Source organism: Tamandua tetradactyla, chromosome 10, assembly GCF_023851605.1.
Source record: "Tamandua tetradactyla isolate mTamTet1 chromosome 10, mTamTet1.pri, whole genome shotgun sequence".
Classification (NCBI taxonomy): domain Eukaryota; kingdom Metazoa; phylum Chordata; class Mammalia; order Pilosa; family Myrmecophagidae; genus Tamandua; species Tamandua tetradactyla.
The window spans coordinates 69,889-94,316 of NC_135336.1; the positions used below are offsets into that span (position 1 = coordinate 69,889).

General features: G+C 35.1%; 1 long non-coding RNA gene and 1 pseudogene across 3 annotated transcripts in view; one reads left to right on the top strand and one right to left on the bottom strand.

Moving 5' to 3' along the window:
* The window catches only part of LOC143648118 (uncharacterized), a 167,367-nt gene that overhangs the window by 66,781 nt on the left and 76,158 nt on the right, over positions 1 to 24,428 (top strand). The gene's annotated exons all lie outside the window — the stretch shown is intronic.
* On the bottom strand, positions 1,146 to 2,093 carry LOC143648117 (olfactory receptor 8H2-like; annotated as a pseudogene).

Sequence of the window (24,428 nt, forward strand, 5' to 3'; positions counted from 1 at the left end):
TGGTAGGAATTTCTAACTGTTAATAGAGACAAGAGATATTATGGTATGCAGATATTTATTCTGATGAATTCATAAAACTTCAGATTTTAAAATATTGTAAGAAGAGATTCTTGATTCTCTCAAGATTAAGTCACAGAGGAATTAACAAAGATGTAAGGGAAAAGTGAAAACTGAAAGCTGCCAAAAATATAGAAGGTAACAAAAAAATGCATGTGTAAAACACATACATAAGATTATCTGAAAGACCACAAAATAACTGTCAAAATTTTCTGTTTTTCTTTAATATTTTGGATTATTTCTCTTTTCTTTAATGTTAAAAATAATTTCCAAATTTTCATCAATGTCCACATTTGCTTTTTTCTATAGCTGAATTATATCAAAATATTTTCCTTTGTTCTAAGAACAAGTGTTTGAAGAACTATTTTCCCTTTTTAATGTTTATCAATAAGATGAGCCAAAAGTGGTTATGAAGCACCAGTGGTTATTTTCATAACAAGCATGTAGTGTAATAAAAATTTTGCAAAACTATAATTATTGTGATGATAATAGTCATTGTTTATAAGTACCCTATTAAATTGTTCACATTAATCATTAGACTTAATTTTTACATTAACTATAAAGAACTAGCTTTATTATTATTCTTATGCAGTTAAGGTAGCCAAATCTTAAACTTTCACTGACTTACTGATAGAAAGTCTGCTAAAAAGCTGGTAGATCTAGAATCTAATGATGAAATATTCAGTCCAAAGCAAGCGCAGGTTACCACTGTGCTGTATTTCTTCCCTACAGGATAAACGGAATCACCTCTGAAAATGCTTTCTATAATAAAAGTCTCTGAAATTGGAACATGCATGATGATTTCTATGATACAGTTTGAAAGATGATACCACACTTTTTCATATTGGTTGCCCTTACAAATTTATATAATCTAGACCACAGATATGATATATATTTCATGGCTTCCAATTGATATGCATATTTCTAAAAACATATCCTTGGAATTTTTCAGATCATGCATGGTAAAGTAAAGGATAGCTCATCAAAAGTTTACACTGTAAATTACTCTATTTAGAGAAAGACCATGTAAATACCCAAATAGGAAAGAAAGTAAAGTAACATTGAATGTTGAATGTTCAGCCTCACTCTCATTTCAATTGCCTGGAGTCCTCTCTCTTCTGTAAGACTCTAATAAGAGCATTTTTCACTTCTTTGTTCCTAAGACTATAAATGAATGGATTCAACATGGGGGTGACCATAGTATAAAATACAGAGGCCACTTGATCCTTTCCCAATGAGTAGGGCTGTTTTGGTTTTTAAAAAGTAAAAACTGCAGTACTGTAAAAGATGGTGACTCCCAGGAGGTGAGAGGCACAAGTAGAGAAGGCTTTGTGCTTTCCTGAAGTGGAATTAATTTTAAGGACAGTAAATAGAATGGATACATAGGACACAGAAATTGTGATAAGAGACACCGTTAATGTAGAGCCAGCCACAATGAATATCAAGATTTCAGTATCATGAGTGTCAGTGCAGGACAGGACTAAAATTGGGGTTACATCACAGAAAAAGTGGTGGATTACATGGGATTTGCAGAAGTATAAACTATTCACGCAAAGAACAATGACCAAGGAATCAGTAAAGCCAATCACATAGGACCCCATGATGAGGGCACAGCAGAGTCTCATGGACATAACAAGTGGGTAGTGAAGAGGATTGCAGATAGCTACATAGTGGTCATAGGCCATTGAAGAGAGCAGGAAAACTTCAGTGATTCCCAAGAAGGCAAAAAAAAATACATCTGCATGAGACAGCCAGTGAATGAAATTATCTTATTAGAAGTCAGTAAGTTTTCTAAGGTTTTAGGTGTGATGACCGTTGGGTAACTGAGGTCAAGGAAGGACAACTGACTGAGGAAAAAATACATGGGAGTGTGAACTGGAGATCCAGGTGAATTATCAGGATCATCCCTGTATTCCCCAGCATGGTGATCAGGTATATCAGAAGAAATAATATAAAGAAGACTGCTGGATCTCTTCAGAGTCTGTCAGTCCCATGAAAATGAAGTCAGATGCATTTATGTTATTCCTACTTCCCATAGCATTCAACTGTGGTAAGGTGTAGAAAAATACATTGCCTGAATGACTTGAAAAATGTTCTTGTTTATATAGATGGTATGACATTTTAAAACAATGTTTGGTGTTCACAGAATTCATACGGAAAGTATAATTTGCAAAATATGACAAAATATTTCAGTGTTTTTGCCAAATATACATTAGGTGTAAATCTTCATTTGGATATTATATAATAGAAATTCAAATATATTGCATAATTAGAAAGAAACTGACACTCATAAAGTTATTAAAACATTTAAGCCATCTATAAATATTTTACAGTATGTGTTACTATTATCTCTAATTTACATGAGAAAAGTGGCAGAAAGGTTTTAAATAAAATTTCCAGTCAGAGGTACTAAATGTTGACTTCATGATTCTATTAAGATAGGTGGAGTTTAGAGAGCATGCTTTTAGCACCTTATACCTGTTTATAATTAATTTTATCAAAACTGAGAAAATGTCCTTCATGTAATAATGATAGAAAAACAGTTTTAATGAACCATTTACTTTTATTTTGTATCTGGAATTATGCATTACTTTTGAAAAGCCATAAATTTCAACTTTAGAGACCTCTACTTGAAAGAGTTAAAATTATGGACCATGCAAAATTTTAATTTCTGGAAGGTCAGTTGTTTTCCTAAGTTGAAAATTATGAATCAAATTTATTCCAAAATTTTGTTTCTGAAATATGTACTTTGCTTGTTGACTTCGATTCCATCAATTCTATATTTCTATTTCTATAAATCCTAGAATTAAAGTGAGACCTACATGATATATATGTACATATATATATATACACACATATATGCATGTTCTTCTAATAATTTCCCCATTTTAAAGAGAATAAATCCCTTTAATATTAAGAATATTACTTACCATGAGTAAAAGATGGTGCAAGTTTCTTCCAATAGTATCTGTTTAGAAATTTGTCACCTGCAATTTTTTTTCACAAGAAGAATATGTAAACCATATAAGGACCCCGAATTTCCTGAGAAAAAAGTATTTGTTTCCCTTCAGATAAATTATTTTTAATTTTTCATTCATGCATTTTTGTTGTATCCTGAAGTAAAATAAATTAACCTAAAATTTTTTCTTAAGTCCTGGTCAAATGAAAAGTTCTCCCAGAAATGGCATCCTGCAAGCATTATAAGGAGCTCCTGTGAGCACAGTCAAAACAGATTATCCCTTGTCTTCCACCCTGAAAATACCACAGTCCCTCATATATTGAGGATTGCTGATTATGCAACATTTGGTTATCCATGGGACTAATTTCCAAGGAAGATTACTTGGCATGTTTCCAAGGACAAAATTTTAAAGACCAATTGCATCCATGTTAGGTTTTTCACAGAGAGGTACCATCCCATTAGAAACCACATAATTTTAAGCATGATCTTTTGGTATTCCTTTTTGATACTCTAGTTTTTACTGGGTTACAGAGAAAGAATTCCTAGAGAAATATTTCACTACTCTGTGGCAGAAAGTCCAGATTGTTAACCATCACAAATAGATCAGCACATTTTTCACAATGAATTTTTTTGTAGTCAAAAGCATGACACTACCATAGAAGTAAACTTATTCATCACACAAAAATTAGAATAAAGCAAAATTCAAATTAAAAAATAAAATTCAATCATAAATGTTAATCCTTACATGTATTTTCTTCCAATTACTTTCCTGGCTGAATATAATTTTATTTATATGCATAATTATGTATTTGCATAATTTTATCATCCTGTATATTCAGTAATTTTTTTTGGATCTTATCACTAAATAATTATCATGCACTTTGATCTAAGTTAAATTAGCCTTTTGTAAAATTCATAGTTTCATGTATTTTGCATTGATAGGTGCCCAATCACTCACTTGTGCATCTGCTCAAGGGTGGGTGTTTTTGAGGCATAATAGGGAAAACATGGTGCAGTCTCTTTATTCTGGTTTGACAGTCACCTAATTCATCTACAAAGCAGATGCATTTTTGTATTCACTCATAACAATTTTGCAACTTCTATAAAATTGTAGTATACTTGGCTTTTATTTTCTTGAAAGAAAATTGAGAGAGGAAAGTAAAAATAACTGATGAGAATAGTAAATTCCAATTTATGTTAAAAGAGGGTAAAGCTCACTTTTTCTAAATATATTTAGTTCACATGTTTGTCTTGTGAATTTTTCATTGATTAACATCTATGGAATCAATGTTCATATAGACTTATGAGTAATTCTTACAGGAAAAAATGTTCACCCTCTAGAATTTTAGGAGAGAATTTATTGATTTGGTTAATGAACTTGTAAAACAATAATCTGTGATGAACTTTTGTTAGAACAGTTATTCTTTTCATCAGTAAGTTAGTGATGCTGAGACAGAATTGTTTGGAAATTGAAATGACTGTGGATTTATGTGACAGAGGTAACCATGGTTAAAGTCAAATGAGAGTCTAAAGGTGATTGTTTAAGTTAATGCTACCTTAAAAGTTGCTGTTCACTCCTTGCAAAATCAATGTGTGCAAGTTTTTCTAGCAAAGCTTAAATTTTAAATTTAAATTTTAAATAATATAAATGGTGAAGAATTATAATTTACAAAAGTAATTATGATATTTAAACTTTTATTAATTAATATTTACTGCCTGGATTGCTATAGAATATCTCTAATAGTAAAATAATTTTGGCAGAAGACCAGGAGTGGGAAACATAGAGGGGACTTAACATCCTTGTCCTAGATGACAATGAAAGTTAACACTATCCCTGACAATTATTCAATTTGATTATTATTTTTAAGATATATATTGTGCTGCTATAAAAAAGGAATGAAGTCATGAGGCAGGCAATGATGTGAATAAACCTGTGGGACATTTGGTGGAGCAAAATAAACCAGAAATAAAAGAATAACAATGGATGGTCTCCTTTAGAAAATCCTTATAAGAAAACAGGAGCTTAGTAAGCTTTAATTGCAGACACATTTATTCTGAAGTGGTAATATTTCTGGATTTTGAGAGGATATTATATATATATATATATATATATATATAATATCCTGATATTTAGAGATAAGAATGGAGCCAATCAGGATGGGGTTGAAGTAATTCAGAAAGCAGGGGTAAGAAAGACAATGTCTATATTTTAGAACCACACATACTCTTTGAGACCAAAGGAAGAAAAGTTTATTTGTTCTGGAACCGAAATTTTCTGGAGCACCTAATCTAACTCAACCTATCTGTATAGCTCAATTGAAAAATTGAAACACAGGGAGCTCAGGATAAGAAAGAGGTCCTTTAATCCTGTATAGCCTAAAGTAATACCTGGATACATCCTAAAGTATATTAAGCAGATAATCAAAAAGTATTGGCAAAGTCCCTTGAAGGATGGGAGAAAAATATGGAACTATTAAACCTAATCATCAGGGAATCCCCTGATATGGTGTAAAACATTAGGGACACCCAAATCAATAGGTCATACCCTTGAACCTGAGGCTTACTCTTGCAAAGCTTATGTAGGTAGTGGAGAAGCATAGTCTACCTCTATAGGTATGCCCAAGTGTTACTTCTGGAGGATCTCTGTCATTGCTCAGATGTGGACACATTCTCTCTAAGCCCAAATCTTCAAGTGAAATCATTGCCCACCCTCCCATATCAGACAAGACAACCAGGGGTGAAAGTCTTCCTGGAAGCATGGGAGATAACACTCAGGGATGAGTCCAGCCCTGGCACCATGGAATCAACAATTCCATCTTTACCAAAAGGGGGAAAGAAGTATAACTTATAAAGTATCAGTGGTAGAGAGAGTTCAATTAGACTCGAGAGGCTACTCTGGAGGTTGCTCTTATGCAAACTTCAGTTAGACCTTGCTACCTATCATAACCTAACAACCCCCAACCAGGTCCATTCCAGCCAATCCTAAAGAACACCTAAGGAAATCTATAAGATTCCATAAGGGCTCCATGCACTAGGATAACTTTTCAGAAACCTACAATGCCCGGATGGGTCACTGGACCTGATAAGTCCAGAAACCTAGAGGGACTAGCCTCTCCAGAACACCAGATAATTCCATCTTTCCACCCCATATTAGTGACAGATACTTCCAAAATGAAAAAGTTAAAATGACCATAGCCCAAACACCCCTAAAGAGAGGGATAGAAAGATCGAAAGTGATGGTGGAGTTATACAGAGAAGATGAGATTTAACAAATGAATATGATTGCTGAATCATTAAATTGATATCTCTTCTAGTCTCCAGTATCTTAGAGAAGCTATAAGTAAAAATCTAAAATTGTGGAATTGTGACCCATGTCAAACTATGAAATCTATTCTGCAACTGATTGTGGTGCTGTGCTTTTAAATTCATTGCTATTTTGTATATATGTTATTTTTCACAAAAAAGAAAAAAGTCAGTTGTGGTGATAAAGAATATTTATACCTTCTAGCCTCCTCTGTTCTGGAGCAGCTAGAAGGAAAAATCTGAGAGGATCATATGGGTAGCCCATGACAAACTCTGGGATCTGCCCTGTAACTACATGTTGACGAGTGCTTTCAAAACTGTTGCTTTTTTTCTTCTTTGCTTTGTATATATGTTATATTATACAATAAAAAAATTAAAAATTAGCATAAAATAGGCATGATGATAATGTTAGCTTTGTTAATGTTATATAATACTAAATTGTAGTCACCTAGCTAGCTATAAATATAAGTGAAACTGAGCACCTCTTACATACCAATCTTTATATATACCACTTGTTTATGATGTGACACATAATTCACAGTTTTCAATAATAAGAGATGAAATAGTGTCCCAAATAATATTTGAATAATAAAAATATATCATGAATATATAATCATTGAATGCCTTTCAGTTGGACAGAAGAAAAACCTCATAATTAATTTACCTGCCTCTGTGGATTCAAATTAGAAATAATTTTTTTTAATTTCAAATTTAAGATTTTGACATTATTAAATTGAAAAATTTGATATTAATTTTATGTTTCACAGGGGAAAAGCAATCATTTAAGAAAAACATATCCTTCACCTCCAAGAGTGCTTAAACATGATGAATGGATATGTAATAGATTAATTGTGCATAGGACTTAAAAATGTACAGGTTGTCTAGTTGATATAATGATGGGTGGGCTTTGAGCCCTTCATATTGTAAGGCCCTACCAGTTACTTCAACTAAATAAAATGACTCTTCAGATTAAAAATACTTTGCTTTGAAAAAAATATTGAATTACTAATATATTTTGATATATCTATGGGATAAATAATATTTTCACCCAATTGTAGAGCAATACAACAAACATCATCCTTGAAAATCACTTGAAAAAGGTAACAGTTTATATTAAAATTGAAACCACAATATGTGATTGTGTCTGCCTACTTATATGTTGATTTGCACTTTAGCATGCATTGACAAGAACAAAACACTTATTTCCCAAAAGTTTGCCATTCTTGATAATCGTATATAAATTTGTTTATTTGTAAAGAAAGAATAATCAGATTTATCCAAACTTGAAAATTATTGATTGTCAAAAGTCTGTAAAGAAACTCCAAAACCACTTTGTAGGAAGAAGAATATAAAACTGAAAGACAATTAAGGAGAAAACAAGATATACTTTTAATAATTAAGTATTTTATATTATTTACATCTTAGTTTACTTTTCATTTCTTTGGTTGACATGTGCCATTGACATGGGCCATTGACTCCAACTAATGACCAACTCCGTTATATATTTACCCAATAAACTAATTGTATTTAGAGCAAATGAATTTAATTCACTCTCAGGAATCAAATGTTTTCTGTGACTCTTCAGATATTCTCACTGAACCATTTTTACTCTCTTTCTCCTTTACTTTAAGACCAAATGTATGCAGTTTCAGAAGCCCCACATTAAATAACAAATTGTAAATGAATCCTGGGACTAGGGCTTTTTTCTTTAATTAAATTGACTTGTAAGGAAGAAAATGCTGCAATAGGTTAAATAAGTACTCCATTGGAAAACATTCAATAAAAAAAATAACTTTGGAACAAATATATATTGTTATGTTTCAAATGACATGTATATTTTAGGTTTTAATTTCATTTATTTTAGAGTTCTTTAAAATTAGCTTATAAAAGACAATTTTGAAGTAAAAAGTTACATTATTGAAATACAATTCAATACAAATATGATAAATACATTTCAGCTATGTAGAGCTTTCCTGAATTTAAGTAAACTAACGATTCCACAGTTTTCAGTGATTTTCTGCTATTCAGTTATCTTGTATTTTAAAGAACATTTATTAGAGAACTGGTAACTGATATATAGGCTTGCATCCCATAAAATAAATGTATAAGTGTAATGTTGGTCTCTCATAACCAACATTACACTAAGTGGTCAACATCAATTATGCTGAATTTCATCAAATGTCACAGAAAGAGCATCACAATAGATTGGCATGCTTTCTACCCTAAGAATCAGATCACTATGCTGTGACAGGCAGTGATTCTGACTACACTTTTCCCAGAAAAAAACTAGTCTTCTCTCATGTTCAGTGAGATCTATATTATGATGTTGTCATAGGTGCTGCATTTTATATGACCCAAATTTGAAGAAGTTTTGAAAAATGTAAAAAATTTAACCAATTACTCACTTCATTCACATTCTCGCAAAAAAGGCATATGAGTCAATTGAGATTCTCCCCATTTATCACCCTTCAGATTAGGTTACAGCCCCTTTGGAACATGTACTTAAAAATATACTTATTGTGAAACATAAAATATATGCAGAAAAGTGATTATTTCAAAGTGCATTTTAACAAGGAGTTATAGAACAAATTTCAAAGTATAGTATTAGTTACAGCTCCACAATTTCAGATATTTCCTTCTAGCTCCTCTGATACACTGGAGACTAAAAAGAAATATCAATATAATGATTCAGTAGTCATACTTATTTGTTAAACCCTATCTTCTGTGTTTCAATTTCTCCCTCTCATTTGATCGCTCTCCTACTCTTTATGGATATTTTGGCAATGACTGTTCTGACTCCTTCATGTTGAAAAGAGGTGTTGACATTCTGGGGTCGGGGGATACAACTGGTTGATGCTCTTGGAGAGACTAGTGCCTTTGGGTTTCACGGCTTATCTGGCATAGGAACAATGTACCTGTTTTAGTTTTATAAAAAATAAACTTAGTGGAAAATAAGCATTATAATACAGTCTCAGTTAAAGCCCTGGACCGTGTACTTCCAGTTTCCCTTCACTGTAGGCTCCACTGGATGCAGCACAGATGAGGAGCAACACCAACCCCTCCAGTCAGATTATATCACTAAGAGCAGTTTTCACTTGTTTGTTTCCATCATGTTTATTTTGTCATATTATCAATGGTCTTTCCTAAATGTGTAGTCAGATTACTGAATCTCACTCAGAAGCCATTTGGTTTCATGCTGGGCTTCTGGGTTTCTGGGCTTAATTGGATATTCTTACATTTCAGCTATCAAATTACAAAAAAACAAAAAACGACAAACTCACCCACCTTGACTTCAAAATAAAGAGCACTTAAACAAGATTTTCCTTTAAGAGGTAATATTAGGTAACATTCTGAAGCAAAGAAACAGGAAAACAGAAACATTTCAGTGTGGCTAAGGTGCTGTTCTTTAACTTATCAAAATATGTAAAATTATTATTCTCTCTGGAAATTAAACTCGCCTTTGAAAATGAAGAAGGTAATCCCTTGAAGATATGTTATAAAGATAATATAGCATATGCAAAAAACTACTATAGTAGAGAGTCCTGGGAAGATGGCAGAATAGGATAGGTTGAGTTCACCCCCACTCCAAAGAACAGCTAGAGAAGGGATGGAAAGGTGACTGGGACAATGGTTCCAGGGTGTGACTCAAAAGGGTCTTCTATACCACACTGGGAGGCCCTGGTTGCAAAAACTGAAGAGTTAAGATGCACAGAACCAGACACCATCCAGCTAGTGCAGACAGCCTAATGCAATCCTTCTCAAATGGAAGCTCAGATTCTTCAGGAGTGCATGGATATGGAGATGGGGACTAGAAAGTAAGCCAAGCCATATTCCTTGAATGGCTATCCTTAAGCACATTATCCCCACCCCTGCCCCATGACTCACACCACACCCCTGAACCCCATCAACAGCCCCCTCACTGTGCTCCAAGCACCCCCACCCTGACCTCCCCACTGAGGTTCCAGTTCCACACTCTCACTCTGAGCATGAACAAGCCTGTCCCAGTACAGCCCACCTCTCTTGCATAAATTCACAGTCTTCCACTGTCCCTTCTAAGACCTACCAACCCATGTCCTGCCCCATGACAACCACCTCGCCCTTCAGGCAGTTGTTAGTGATCAAGGCAGTGGGTATGATTTATCTTCATACCCAAGTCACACCTGCTTTAACTCATATAATCATGCAACCTGCTCCACAACCCATGAACTCTGCACACATGTACATCAGTTTATGACCCTCCCAGATCCATTCATATGCACATGTACCCCCCATGGTGCCCCCCAGCTCTGGACAAGCTCTGACCAGTCCATCTGGGCAATGCTCTCCCCCAGCCCATGCAGGTGTGACCCCAGCCACTGTCCCTGAGATCTGTGCATGAGAACCAGTTTTCTACCCCTAGACCAGCACACACCAGTGCTCCATCCCTCAGACCCATACGTGGTCACAGCCACACCCTCGGGTGCCCACACATTCATGCACTGACCTCTTTATCCCTTCAACCCAATATGTTGCTCACACATGTGCAGTCTTGCCCCACCCCCAGCACAAGTACCCTTCTCCCACACCTGGCAGATGCTTACATGTGCTCTGTATTACATAGCTCCCACCTTGGACACACATACACCCACACTCCAAACCCTCCTGCACCTGTGAACCTGCACCAGAGCCCCACCCACCTGACATCAGCTGCACCAGACCCACATCCCACAAACCCTGTGACCTGTGCCATGCCCTTAAATAATCCCACATCTGCATCCAGGGCAATCTGGACTCCCTCCCATGCAAGGAGACACCCACACACTGCCCTCTTTGTTCCCTGACCTCTGTGCCACCCACCCTACACCCTGATACATACAACTCCTATGCTTAATGCATCCATCCACATATTGCCTGCACATTAGACCCCATGCATCTGCACAGCTCCTCACTTCCAACTTCCCCCACACCCTCCCTCTGTGTTCCCCACATTACACCCTGATCTTCTGCTCAAAGGCCTGCTTGAGCTGAATGCCATCCCCATGGTCCCTGTGCTACACCTCCACAACTCCACATACTACATCCCATGCTCACAGGCTGGTTCCCTAAGGGGAAATTAAACAGATTTCACTTACAGCAAGGGCTTAGCTCAGCCAAGCTCCAATTGTGGAATTAATGAACAAATTTTGACTACTGAAAATATACCCTCAGCTCAGATAAACCTGGAATAAGTGCTAAAGGAGCTAGGAGGTTTTGCCCTGGAAGACAGGGGCAGGGTTTATGGGAAAAAGAGGAGGCTTTTTTAGTTGGACAGCACAAAGTACAAGAAAAGGGCTGGGTCTTAAAAGGGGGGGGCATATAGAGCCTGGATATATAGAGAGCCACATACCAATTTAAGGTCTTGATTGACAAATCTGAAGAGTGGTGTGTCCTACTCTGAAAAGGATTTCTTTTTTTCCTTTGTTTCTACTATTAATAGCTCATTATATAGAATCTAGGTTGGAATTAAGCTCCTCTGAGATACAAAGTAACTAGTCATGGCAAAGGAATTAATTCCTTAAAAGCTATACCTTGCCCAAGAGAAAGGTGGGGCCCAGCTAAAGTGGAAGCCCTCCCTGAATGAATTGAGACCTGAGGGGCTGAAAAACTGAAGCAATTAATGCCAATCTGCAACCTCTCCTGTATTTCAACCATGCCCCCTGCAGGGAAAGTCTGCTGAAGTTAAAGGCACCACACCACCTTATGCTGGTGGGATGCCACTGGCAGACAAGCACCACATGCTGGTCAAGATAAGGAAAAGCACAGAATCTAGATGTTTCATAGGAAAGTATGTCAACCTGGTGTTGGGTCACACCCTTAGGGGAAACTGATGCAAGTTACTCTCTCCTCCTTATAGGTATCCAGTCCAGTCTGTAAATATCTGACTGGGGACTATAATATATGAGGAGACCCTCCTGAAAAAGTGGCTGGATATAGCAGGGCAAGAAATAGAAAAACAAGAACTCAAAATTCTGATGGGTTAAACAGAACCTATGCTAGAGTTCTAGAATATATTGAACTGGCTGTCAAAGAATAGGTAGAGAACAAAGCCAGTCAGCAAGAAAAATGCATAAAAATGAAAGCAACTCCAATAATTAATTAAGGAAATCAGATGCCTAGATACCAGCAAAAAATAGTGAGTCCAACTAAGAAAATTGAAAATATGGCCCAGTCAAAGAAATAAACCAAAAAATTAAAATGAGATACAGAAGTTGAAACAACTAATTCAGGATGTTTGAACAGATATGGAAAGTCTCATAAAAAATCAAATTAATGAGCTGAAGAAAGATATAAAGCACGCATTGGGTGAATATGAAGAAGAGATTGCATGCTTGCAAAACCAAATGACAGAATTTATGGGAATGAAAGGCAGGATAGAAGAGATGAAAAAAACTATGGAAACCAACAATGATAGATTTGATGAGGCAAAAGAAAGGATTAGTGAACTAGAGGAGTGGACATCTAAAATCTTACATGCAAAAGAAAATATAAGGAAAAGAATGGAAAAATAGATGCTGGGTCTCAGGGAATTGAATAACAATATGAAGCACATGAGTACATGTGTTGTGGATGTTCCAGAAGGAGAAGATAAGAGAAAAGGAGGAGAAAGACTAATGGAGAAAATAATCACTGAAATCCCCCATCTCTTATGAAAGACATAAATTACAGCTCGAAGAAGGACAGCATACCAGAAATGGAATAGATCCAAATAGACATACTCCAAGATATCTACTAATCAAACTATCAGATATCGAGGAGAAAGAGTAAATTTTGAATGCAGCAAGAGAGAAGCCATACATCACACACAGGAAAACCAAAAAAGACTATTTGTGGATTTCTTAGCAGAAACCATGGAGGTAAGAAGACAGAGATATGATATATTGAAAATTCTAAAAGAGAAAAACTGACAACCAAAAAATCTACATGCAGTAAAATTGTCCTTCAAAAGTGAGAGGGAGATTAAACCATTTTCAGACAAATAATCAATAAAAGAATTTGTGACCAAGTGTTTGTGCAAGAAATACAAAAGTGAACACTACAGGACAATAAAAAAAGGCAGAGAGAGAGGTCTGGAGAAGAGCGTAAAAATGAAGACTGTCAGTAAAGGTAAAAAGAGAAAAAAATAGATATGATGTATAAAATCCAAAAGGCAAAACGATAGAAGAAAGTACTGCTTTTGCAATAATAATACTAAATGTTGATGGATTTAAGTCCCATTTCAAAACACATAGACTGGCAGAATAAATTAAAAACAGGAACCATCTATATGCTGTCTACAGGAGATTCATTTTAGACCCAACAACAAAAATAGGTTGAAAGTGGAAGTTTGGGAAAAGATATTTCATGCAAACAACTATCAGAAATGACCAAGAGTAACTACACTAATATTCAATGAATTAGACTTCAAATGCAAAACAATCAAAAGGAATAAAGAAGGACACTAAGTGTCGATAAAAGAATCATTCAGCAAGAAGATATAACAATCATAAATATTTATGCATCAAGCCAGAGTGCTCCAAAATACAGGAGGCAAATACTGACAACACTGAAGGGAGAGATAGATACATCTACAATAATATTTGGAGACTATAATTACCTGCTCTCATCAATGGTTAGAACATCTAGACAAAGATCAACACAGAAAAAGAGAATTTAAATAATACAACAAATGAACTAGACTTAAAAGACATTTACAGAACATTACATGCCACAACAGCACAATACATCTTTTTCTTAGTGGTCATGGATCATTCTGAAGGATATAGAATATGCTGGGTGACTTAGCAAGTCACAATAAGTTTAAAAAGATTGAAATCATATAAAACACTTTCTCACATCATAATGGAATGAAGTTGGAAATTAATAAAAAACAGAAGGCCAGGAAATTCATACATATATGGAAGCTAAACAACACACTCTTAAACAATCAGTGAGTCAAGGAAGAAATTACAAGAGAAATCAGTAAATCTTGAGGCAAATGAAAATGAAAATGCAACATATCAAAATTATGGGATGCAGCAAAAACAGTAGTAATAGGGAAATTTATTGTCTTAAATGCCTAAATTAAAAAGAAAAAAGAGCAAAAATCCAGGAATTAACTGTTCACTTAGAGAAAGAGCAGCAAACAAACCCCAAATCAAGCCAAAGGAAAGAAACAATGAAGATTGGAGCAGAAATAAATGAAATTGAGAACATGAAAACAATTGAGAAAATCAACAGAAACAGAAGTTGGTTCTTTGAGAAAATTGATAAAATTCTTAGCAAGGTTGACAAAAAGAAAAAGAGAGGGAGGGTGCAAATATATAAAATTGGAAAAGGAAAAGGAGACATGACCACTTACCCCTCAGAAATAAAGGAGCTAATGAAAGGTTTCTATGAGCAACTATATGCTAATACACCAGGCAATGTAGATGAAATGGACAACTTCTTAGAAAAGCATGAACAACCAACAAATTGGCTCAAGAAGAAATAGATGACCTCAACACACTATCACAAGGGGATTGAATCAGTCAAAATAAGCTCTCCAAAAAAGAAAGACGCAGGACCAGATTGCTTCAGATGTGAATTCTATCAAGTATTCAAGAAAAAATTAGTACAAATCCTATTCAAACTCTTCAAAAACTTAAAGAGGAGTGAAAGCTACCTAACTCCTTCTGTGAAGTCAACATCACCCTCATACCAAAGTCAGACAAAGATACTACAAGAAAAGAAAGTGGTGGGCCATATTCTCTAATGACTATGGATGCAAAAATCCTCAGTAAATTACTTGCAAATTGAATCCAACAGCATATTAAAAGAATTATACACCATGAGCAAGAGGGATTTCTTCCAGGTATGCAAGGATGGTTTAGTGCAGGAAAATGAGCTAATATAATACACAATATCAACAGATCAAAGCAGAAAAACCACATGATCATCTTAATTGATGCAGAAAAGCACTTGTTAAAATTCAACACCCTTTCTTGATGAAAACACTGCAAATGATATGAATAGAAAAGGATTCAACATGTTAAAGCCAACATATGAAAAACCCACAGCTAACATCATTCTGAATGGGGAGAGACTTAAAGCTTTCTACCTAAGATCAGGAACAAAACCAGGATGTCCAATGTCATCATTGTTATTCAACACTGTGTTGGAAAATGAAATAAAAGATACCCAAATTGGAAAAAAAGAAGTAAAACTCTCATTGTTGCAGATGATATAATACTATGTTGAAAATTCTGAAAAACCCACAGCAAAGTTACTAGAACTAATAAATGAGAACAGAAAAGTGGCAGGGTACAGGATCAACAACCCCAAATCAATAGTGTTTCTATACACTAGTAATGAGGAATTTGAGGAGTAAATCAAGAAAAAAATCAACTACGATAATAATCAAAAGAATCAAATGCTTAGGAATAAATTTAATAAGTATGCAAAAGGCCTACATACAGAAAACTATAAGAAATTGCTAAAAGATCTTCATGGAAGAACTAAATAAATGAAAAAGCATACTATGTTCATGGATTGGAAGATTAAATATAGTTAAGATGTCAGTTCTACCCAAACTGATTAATAGAGTCAATGAAATACCAATTGAAATCCCAGAAACTTATTTTGCAGCAATAGAAAAACCAATAACCAAATTTATTTGGAAGGTCAGTATGACCCAAATAGGTAAAAACATCTTGAGAAGGAAAAATGAACTGGTAGACCTCACACTACCTGACTTAAAACCATATTATGAAGCTGCATGGGTTAAAACAGCATGGTACTGACATAAATATAGATATATTGACCAGTGGAATAGAATGTTCAGATACAGGCTATCTCATCTATGGACAATTGATCTTTGATAAGACAGCCAAACCATCTCACTTGGGATAAAACAGCTTCTTCAATAAATGTTGCTTGGAGAACTGGATATCCTTATAGAAAAGAATGAAAGAGGATCCATATATCATGCCTTATACAAAAATTAACTCAAAATGGATCAAAGTCCTAAACATTACTGCTAAGACCATAAAAAGCTTTTAGAAAAAAATATAAGGAAATACCTTATAATACTTGTAATAGGAAGGAGTGTCCTAGATCTTACACCCAAAGCATGAACATTGAAAAAATAGATAAATGGAAACTCCTCAAAATTAAACACTTTTGTGCATCAAAGAACTTTGTCAAGAAAGTAAAAAGGCAGCCTATGCAACGGGAGGCAATATTTGGAAACCACATATCTAATAATTGTTGGGTCATGTCAAAAGACATGAACAGACACTTCTCAGAAGATGAAGTACAAATAGCTAGAAGGCACATGAAAAGATGCTCAACTTCACTGGCTATTAGGTAAATGCAAATTAAAACCACAATGAGATATCATCTCACACCCGCTAGAATGGCCACTATAAAAAAAAAACAGAAAATGACAAGTGCTAGAGAGGATGTGGAGAAAGAGGCAAAGTAAAATGTAAAATGGCGCATCCCCTGTTTACGGCAGTTTGGTGGTTCCTCAGAAAGTTAAGTGTTGTATTGTCATATGATCCAGCAATTCCATTGCAAGGTATCTATTCAGTGAACATGAGGACATGGACACAAATGGACATTTGCACAGCAATGTTTATCATTGGATAGCATAACACTACCTGATGGGAGCACAATAATATAAGTACACTGAATGTGAGTGTGATATAGATAGAAGGGCTAGGGGCACATATGAAACCAGAAGGAAAGATAGAGGATAAAGACTAAGATGGTATACTTTAGGAATGCCTAGAGTGTACAATTATGTTGATTTAAATGTACAAATTAAAAAATGTTTTGTATGAGGAACTACAAAAAAATATCAGTATTGCAGGATGCAGAAAACAGATGTTATATGGGTAAAAGTATAGTCAATGTAATCTAGGGTCTATAGTCAACAGTAACATTGTAGTATACTTCCACTGAATGAAACAAAGGCATTAGGTCAAAACTAAATGTTAAAATGTGGGGGAATTTGGAATGGGGTGTGGATTTTTTTGTAGATGAGAGGAAATGTTTTCAGATAGAGTATGGTGGTGAAACATGTCTGTAAACTTAGGCTGGATTGTATTATGTGTGAATAAAACGGTTTAAAAATGAACACAGAGAAAGAAGCAATAGAAAAAAATGTGGAAAAAGAGATGACCTACTCACTAATGGTAGGGAAATGAGAGTTGCAGCCCTTTGGAGGGCAGTGTGGTGGTTCCACAGGAGGATAGGGTTAGGTTTGCCATATGATCCTGATACCCCATTGCTCAGTATATGCCTGAAGGAACCAAGTGTGGATGTGAATGGACATTTGCACACTGGTGTTTCTGTTGGCAGTGTTCATGATCTACAATGAATGACATGGCGTGAGGGTGCAATGATCGAGGAATGAATGGAAGGGAGAACTATGGTGCATACATACAATGGACTACTGAGCAGCTGCAAGAAGGTATGAAATTGTGAGGCATACAACTAGATGAATGAAATGTAAGGGCTGTATGTTGAAGGAAATGTAAAGAACAAAAGGACAATTAGTATTATGCATCAATCATATGGACGAACTATAATATAAAAATTTGGTGAGCTAAATTCAAGAGCATGGTTTATCAGGTTAGCACTTATTGTAAAGGGTCCTATATTATAAGCTCTTAGAGCAGTTGTGTATATTAGGAGGTGTAACTGTTCATTCTAAACTCTAAGAAGCTGAGCCATTTGTGTATAGCATGGTCCTTCTCAGAAACTGCAGGTATCTGTATGACACCTGAGACTCACAGTTAAAGCTCTGAAGCTATGAAATTCAGCAGTACCCCATACAGGAACTGTTTCAAAAGGTGAAAAAGTGATCAGACATCAAGTAGAGATATGAATGAAGCTGACCTGGATAGGGCTAAGGTATATCAGAAGACTAGGTAAAGGATGATATCATACATATTTTAAAATTTCAGCTTCTATGTGAGACTAAGGAAGAGATTTTTATTTGGGAGCAAAATTTATATATTGGGTAATACATTTTGTAATTTAACTTGTATGGTCAGTTTAGCTGAACACCATATGTACATGGAATCTTGAATAGGGCATGAGATTTTGTTGGTTTCTCCAGGTTAGTGTTATTCCCCAAAAAGACCCAGAGTGATTTGGACAATGAATAAGGAAGTATTTGCAAAACCCCCTTGGGGGAATGGGGAGAAAGAGGGAAATAGTCAAGTTCCCAATTTGGAGAATTTCTGATATTATTGCAAGCACTGGGGATAAGCAAATGAATAGACTGTGCCCTTGATCTTGGGTTTTGGCCCTATTAAACTTATTCCAGCAAAGGATAGACTCAGAGCCTACTTAGAATGAGGCCTAAGAGTCACCCCCAGAGAACACTTTTTGTTGCTCAGATGTGGTCTCTCTCTCTAAGCCAACATGGCAACTGAACTCACTGACCTCCCCTCCTATGTGGGACATGACTCCAAGGCATGTAAATCTCCCTGGCAATGTGGGGCAGATATCCTAAGATGAGTAAGGACCCAATATCAAGGGATTGAGATAACCTTCTTGACCAAAAGAGGGAAGAGAGAATGAGACAAAGTAAAATGTTGGTAGCTGAGAGATTTCAGAGTCAAGAGGTTATTCTGGAGTTAATCTTTCACATTATATAGATATCCCTTTGTAGTTTATGGTGTACTGGAGTGGCTAGAGGGAAGTACCTGAAACTGGAGAGCTATGTTCCAGTAGCCTTGTTTTTTGAAGATAATTGTATAATGATATAGCTTTTACAATGTGATGTGTGATTTTGAAAACTTTGTGTCTGATGCTCCTTTTATATAAGGTATGGCATATGAATTAAAAACTATGGATAAAAAATAAGTAATACGGAATTGAAAGGTCAAAATAAATCGGGTAGATGGAAATACTAGTGGTCAGTGAGAGGGAAATACTAGCAGTCAATGAGAGGCATGGTTAAGGATTATGATATGCATGAGTTCTTTCTTTTCTCCTTTTTATTTCTTTTTCTGGAGTGATACAAATGTTATAAAAATTGATCATGGTGATGAATACACAACTATATGATGATATTGTGAGCCACTGATTTTACACCATGTATGGAATGTTTCTATGTTAAGAAGATTTGTATGTTTGTATGTTGTGTTATCAATAAAAGTTAAGAAAAAACAAAGATAGAGGATGGATAAAGATGTTACATACAAGCTGTAAACAAAAAAACAGGGTTAGCTATACTAATATCAGAAAAAAAAACTTTAAATGTAAAGGCTTCATAAGAGACAAAGGAGGACATTATGTATTAATAAAAGGGACAATTCACCAAGAAGAAATAACAATCATAAATCTTTATGCTCCCAATCAAGGAGCTCCAAAGTACATGAAAAAATAATTGGCAAAACTGAAGAGAGTGATAGATGTTTCAACAATAATAGTAGGAGATTTCAATACACGACTGTGCTCCATAGAACAAACAGAGGGTCAGCAAGGAGATAGAGAAATTAAACAATTTGATAAATGAATTATACCTAACACACATATATAAGTCAGCACACCACAAAACACCAGGATATTCATTCTTCTCTAGTGCTCAAAGAATATTCTCCAGGATAGATCACATGCTAGGGCACAAAACTGGTCTTTAAAAATGTAAAAACATTGAAATTATTCAAAACATTTTCTCTGATCACAATGGAATGAAGCTGAAAATCAATAACCACCAAAGACTAAGAACTTGAACAAATATATGGAGATTAAACAATGCACTGTTAAACAACCAGTGAGTCAAAGAAGAAATTGCTAGAGACATTGGTAACTATATGGAGAAGAATGAACATGAAACACCAAAGGCTGTGTTGAGAGAGAAAATTTTTGGGTCAAATGCCTATATTAAAAAAGAAGAAGGAGCAATAATCAAGGATTTAACTGCTCACCTGGAGGAACTTGAGAAAGAATAGCAACTACCTACAAAGCAAACAGAAGAACAGAATTTACAAAGATTAAAGCAGATAAGATGAATGCAAAAGCAAAAGAATAATAGAATCAATAAAACCAGAAGTTGTTCCCTCAAAAACCAACAAAATCGATGGACCACTAGCAGGGTTGACAAAGAAAAAAAGAGAGAGGGTGCAAATAAATAATATCAGAAATGAGAGGGGGGTAATTACCACATATCCTGAATAGAAAGTATCATAAGAGGATGCTATGAACAACTATATGCCAACAAACTAGAAACTTAGATGAAATGGACAAATTCCTGGAAACACATGAACAAGCTACTCAAGAAGAAATAGAAGATTTTAACAAACTACTCACAAGTAAAGAGATACAATCAGTCACCAAAAATCTTCCTACAAAGAAAAGCCCACATCCAGGGCCTTCACAGGAGAATTTTGTCAAACATTCCAAAATGAACTAACACAAACTTGCTCAAACTTTTCCAAAATATTGAGAAAAAAGGAACACTACGTAAGTCATTTTATGAAGCTAACATCACTTTTTTTTTTTACCAAAACTGGATAAAGATGCTATAAGAAAGGAATACTATCTGCCACTCTCCCTAATGAACTGGATGCAAAAAAAATTCTGAACAAAATACTAGCAAATTGAATCCAATAACACATTAAAAGAATTATATACCACAACCATGTGGGGTATATACCAGAAATGCAAGGATGTTCAACATAAGTAAATCAATTAATGTAATACAGCACATTAACGAAATGAAAGGAAAAAATCACATGACCATCATGATTGATGATGAAAAAGCATTCAAGAAAATTCAACATCCTTGTCTGATAAAAACACTTAAAACGGTAGGAATCAGTGTAACTTTCTCAGTATGATAAAGGGCACATAAAACAAACTGATAGCCAGCATGTTACTCAATGGAGACTGAAAACATTCCCCCTAAGATGGGAATGAGACAAGTATGCCCTCTGTCACCACTATTATTCAACATTTTACTAGAAGTTCTAGCTAGACTAATCAGGCAGAAAAAACAAATATAAGGCATCCAAATTGGAAGAAGTAAAACTTTCATTATTTCTCGATAACATGACACTGTACCTTGAAAATCCAGAGACTTCTATGACAAAGTTACTTGAGCTAATAAAAAATTCAGCAAGGTGGCAGGATATAAAATGAATGTGCAAAAATCAGTAAGATTTCTATACACAAGCAATGACCTAACTGAGGAGACAATTAAGGAAAAAATTCCATTCAAAACAGCAATTAAGAGAATAAGTACTTAGGAACAAAATTAACTAGGGAGGCAAAGGTCTTATACACAGAAAGCTACATAATATTTCTAAAATGAATTAAAGAAGATCTGAATAGGTGGAAAGACATTCCTTGCTCCTGGATAAGAAGGTTAAATATAGTTAAGATGTCAATTCTACCCAAATTAATCAACAGATTCAATGCAATACCAATCAAAATGCCAACAACCTACTTGGAAGACTTGGAAAAAGTAGCTATCAATTTCATCTGGAAGGGAAAGAGACCCAGAATAGCTAAAAGCATCATAAAAAAGAAGAACTAAGTTGAAGAATTAACACTTTCTGATTTTCAAACTTATAAAGCCACAGTGGTCAAAACAGCATGGTACTGCTGCAGCGGTAGAGGTATTCACTAATGGAATTGAACCAAGAGTACTGAAATAGACCACCAAATCTATGGTCTACTGACCTTCAACAAGGCTTCCAATTCCACTTAACTGGGACAAAATAGTCTTTTCAATAAATGGGCATGGGAGAACTGGATAACAGTACCCAAAGAATGAAAGAGGACCCTTACCTTACACCCTATACAAAAATTAACTCATGTGGACCAAACACTTAAAAATAACTAGTACCATAAAACTCCCTGAAGAAAATATATTGAAACATCTTCAAGACAGAGTAATAGGAGGTTGCTTCCTAAAGTTTACAGTCAAAGCACAAACAACAACAACAAAAATAGACAAATGTAAATTCCTCAAAATCAAATCATTTTGAGCCTCAAAAGACTGTCAAAAAGGTGAAGAGGCAGCTGACTCAATGGGGGAAAATATTTGGAAATCACACATCAGACAAAGGTTTGATATCCTGTATATATAAATAAATCATACAACTCAAAAACAAAAGAACAATCAACCCAATTATAAAATGGGCTAAGGTTATGAATAACATTTTTCTGAAGGGCAAATACAGATGGCTAAATAGCACATGAAGAGATGCTTATTTTCATTAGCAATAATGGAAATACAGATCATGACTTCGATGAGATATCACCTCACACCTATAAGGATGGCTGCTATTAAACAAACAGGAAACTATAAACATCAAAGAGGATGTGGAGAAGTTGGGAGACTTATGCATGGCTGGTGGAAATGTATAATGGTACAGGCACTCTGGAAAATAGTTTAGTGGCTCCTTAGGAAAATAAATATCTTGTTATCCTATGACCTGGTAATAGCACTACTTGGTGTATCTGCAGAGAGGTAAAAGCAGTGGCACAGGCAGACCTTTGTACACCGATGTTCCTAGGAACATTATTCACATTCACCAAAAGATGGAAACAACCCAAGTGTCCATCAACAGGTGAATTAACAAAATGTGGTATATACATACAATGAGAATATTATGGAGCAGGAAGACGAAATGATGTCCTGAAGCACGTGACAAGTTGGGTGAGCCTTGAGGACATAATACTAAGTGAGATAAGCAGACACAAAAGGATAGATACTGTATGATTCTACTTTTATGACCACGGTAAAGGTGAAATCAGAGGCTTATAATACAGAATATAGAGGACCTAGAGATACATGGAAGCTATAGATGGATAAATGTTTAGTTAATGAGGTTGAACTCAAATGTAAGGGAATAGATAGAAGTAAAGGTGGTTCACTAGTGGGTCTATAAGTAATATTACCATATTGAAAGTGAACATGAACACTAGAAATACAAATAAATTCTTGAATGAACTATTTGAAGGGTATGAATCTTGAACAAAGTGTGTATAAGTTTAGGATATAGGGGAAAAACTGACATTGCATTCTATGGGCTATGTTTAACAGGAAAATATCAACAGTACCACAGCAAAAACAGGAGTAAATAATGGGGGGGCAAGAATTAAGAAGAGGTTTAGACTTTCTATTTGGTGAGGCTGTCATTATTGGTTATTTTTCTCTTGGAAACAATGTAATTTTCTAAAATTAAGAGTGTTCATGGACTGTTGACTGTGGATAATATACATGATACCTGATGAATGGAGGTGGTTGAAAGATGCACTGACTGAGAAGATTGGTGAATGATAGTGTATACATATGATCAAATATTGTTCTGCTACAAAAAGGAACACAGTTGTAAGACATGAAACATTGTGAATGAACCTCTGGGACATTTGGTGAGGCAAAATAAACCAGATTAAAAGTGCAATTATTTTTGATGTTATTTAGAAAATGCTGATAAGAAAACAGGGGCCTAGATTATAAGCTCTTACTGCAGTAACTTTTAGTCTCGAGTGGTATTTATTATTTCTGGATTTTGAGAGGTTGTTTTATATATGTATAACCTGGTTTTTAGAGATAAGAATGAGTTGAACAGGTTGGGATTAAGTAATTCAGAATACAGGGGTAAGGAAGACATTATCTATGTTTTAGGATGAGACAAAAGGAAGAAAGCTTTATTTTGTCCAGAACCTAAATTTTCAGAATAAGAATGAGGACTATTAATCCTCTATAGCTTAATACAATGCCTTGATATATCCATGAGTATATTAAGCAGATAATCAAAAAGTATTGGCAAAGTTCCTTGAGAGATGGGAGAAAAAATATGGAACTATTGAAATGCACCACTGTGTCAAACATTAGTGACACCAAAATCAATAGGCCAAGCCCTTGATCTTGAGGATTGCTCATGTGAATCTTACATGTACCAGAGAAGCTCAGCCTACTTATACATATGTCTAAGAGCTACTTCTGGAGGACTTCTTTTGTTGCTCAGATGTGCCCTCACTCTCTCTAAGCCCAGCTCTACAAGTGAAATCATTGCCTTCCACGCTACCTGGAACATGACATCCAGGATTAAAAGTTTCCCTGGTGGCATGGAAGCTGACACCCCAGGGATGAGTCTTGACC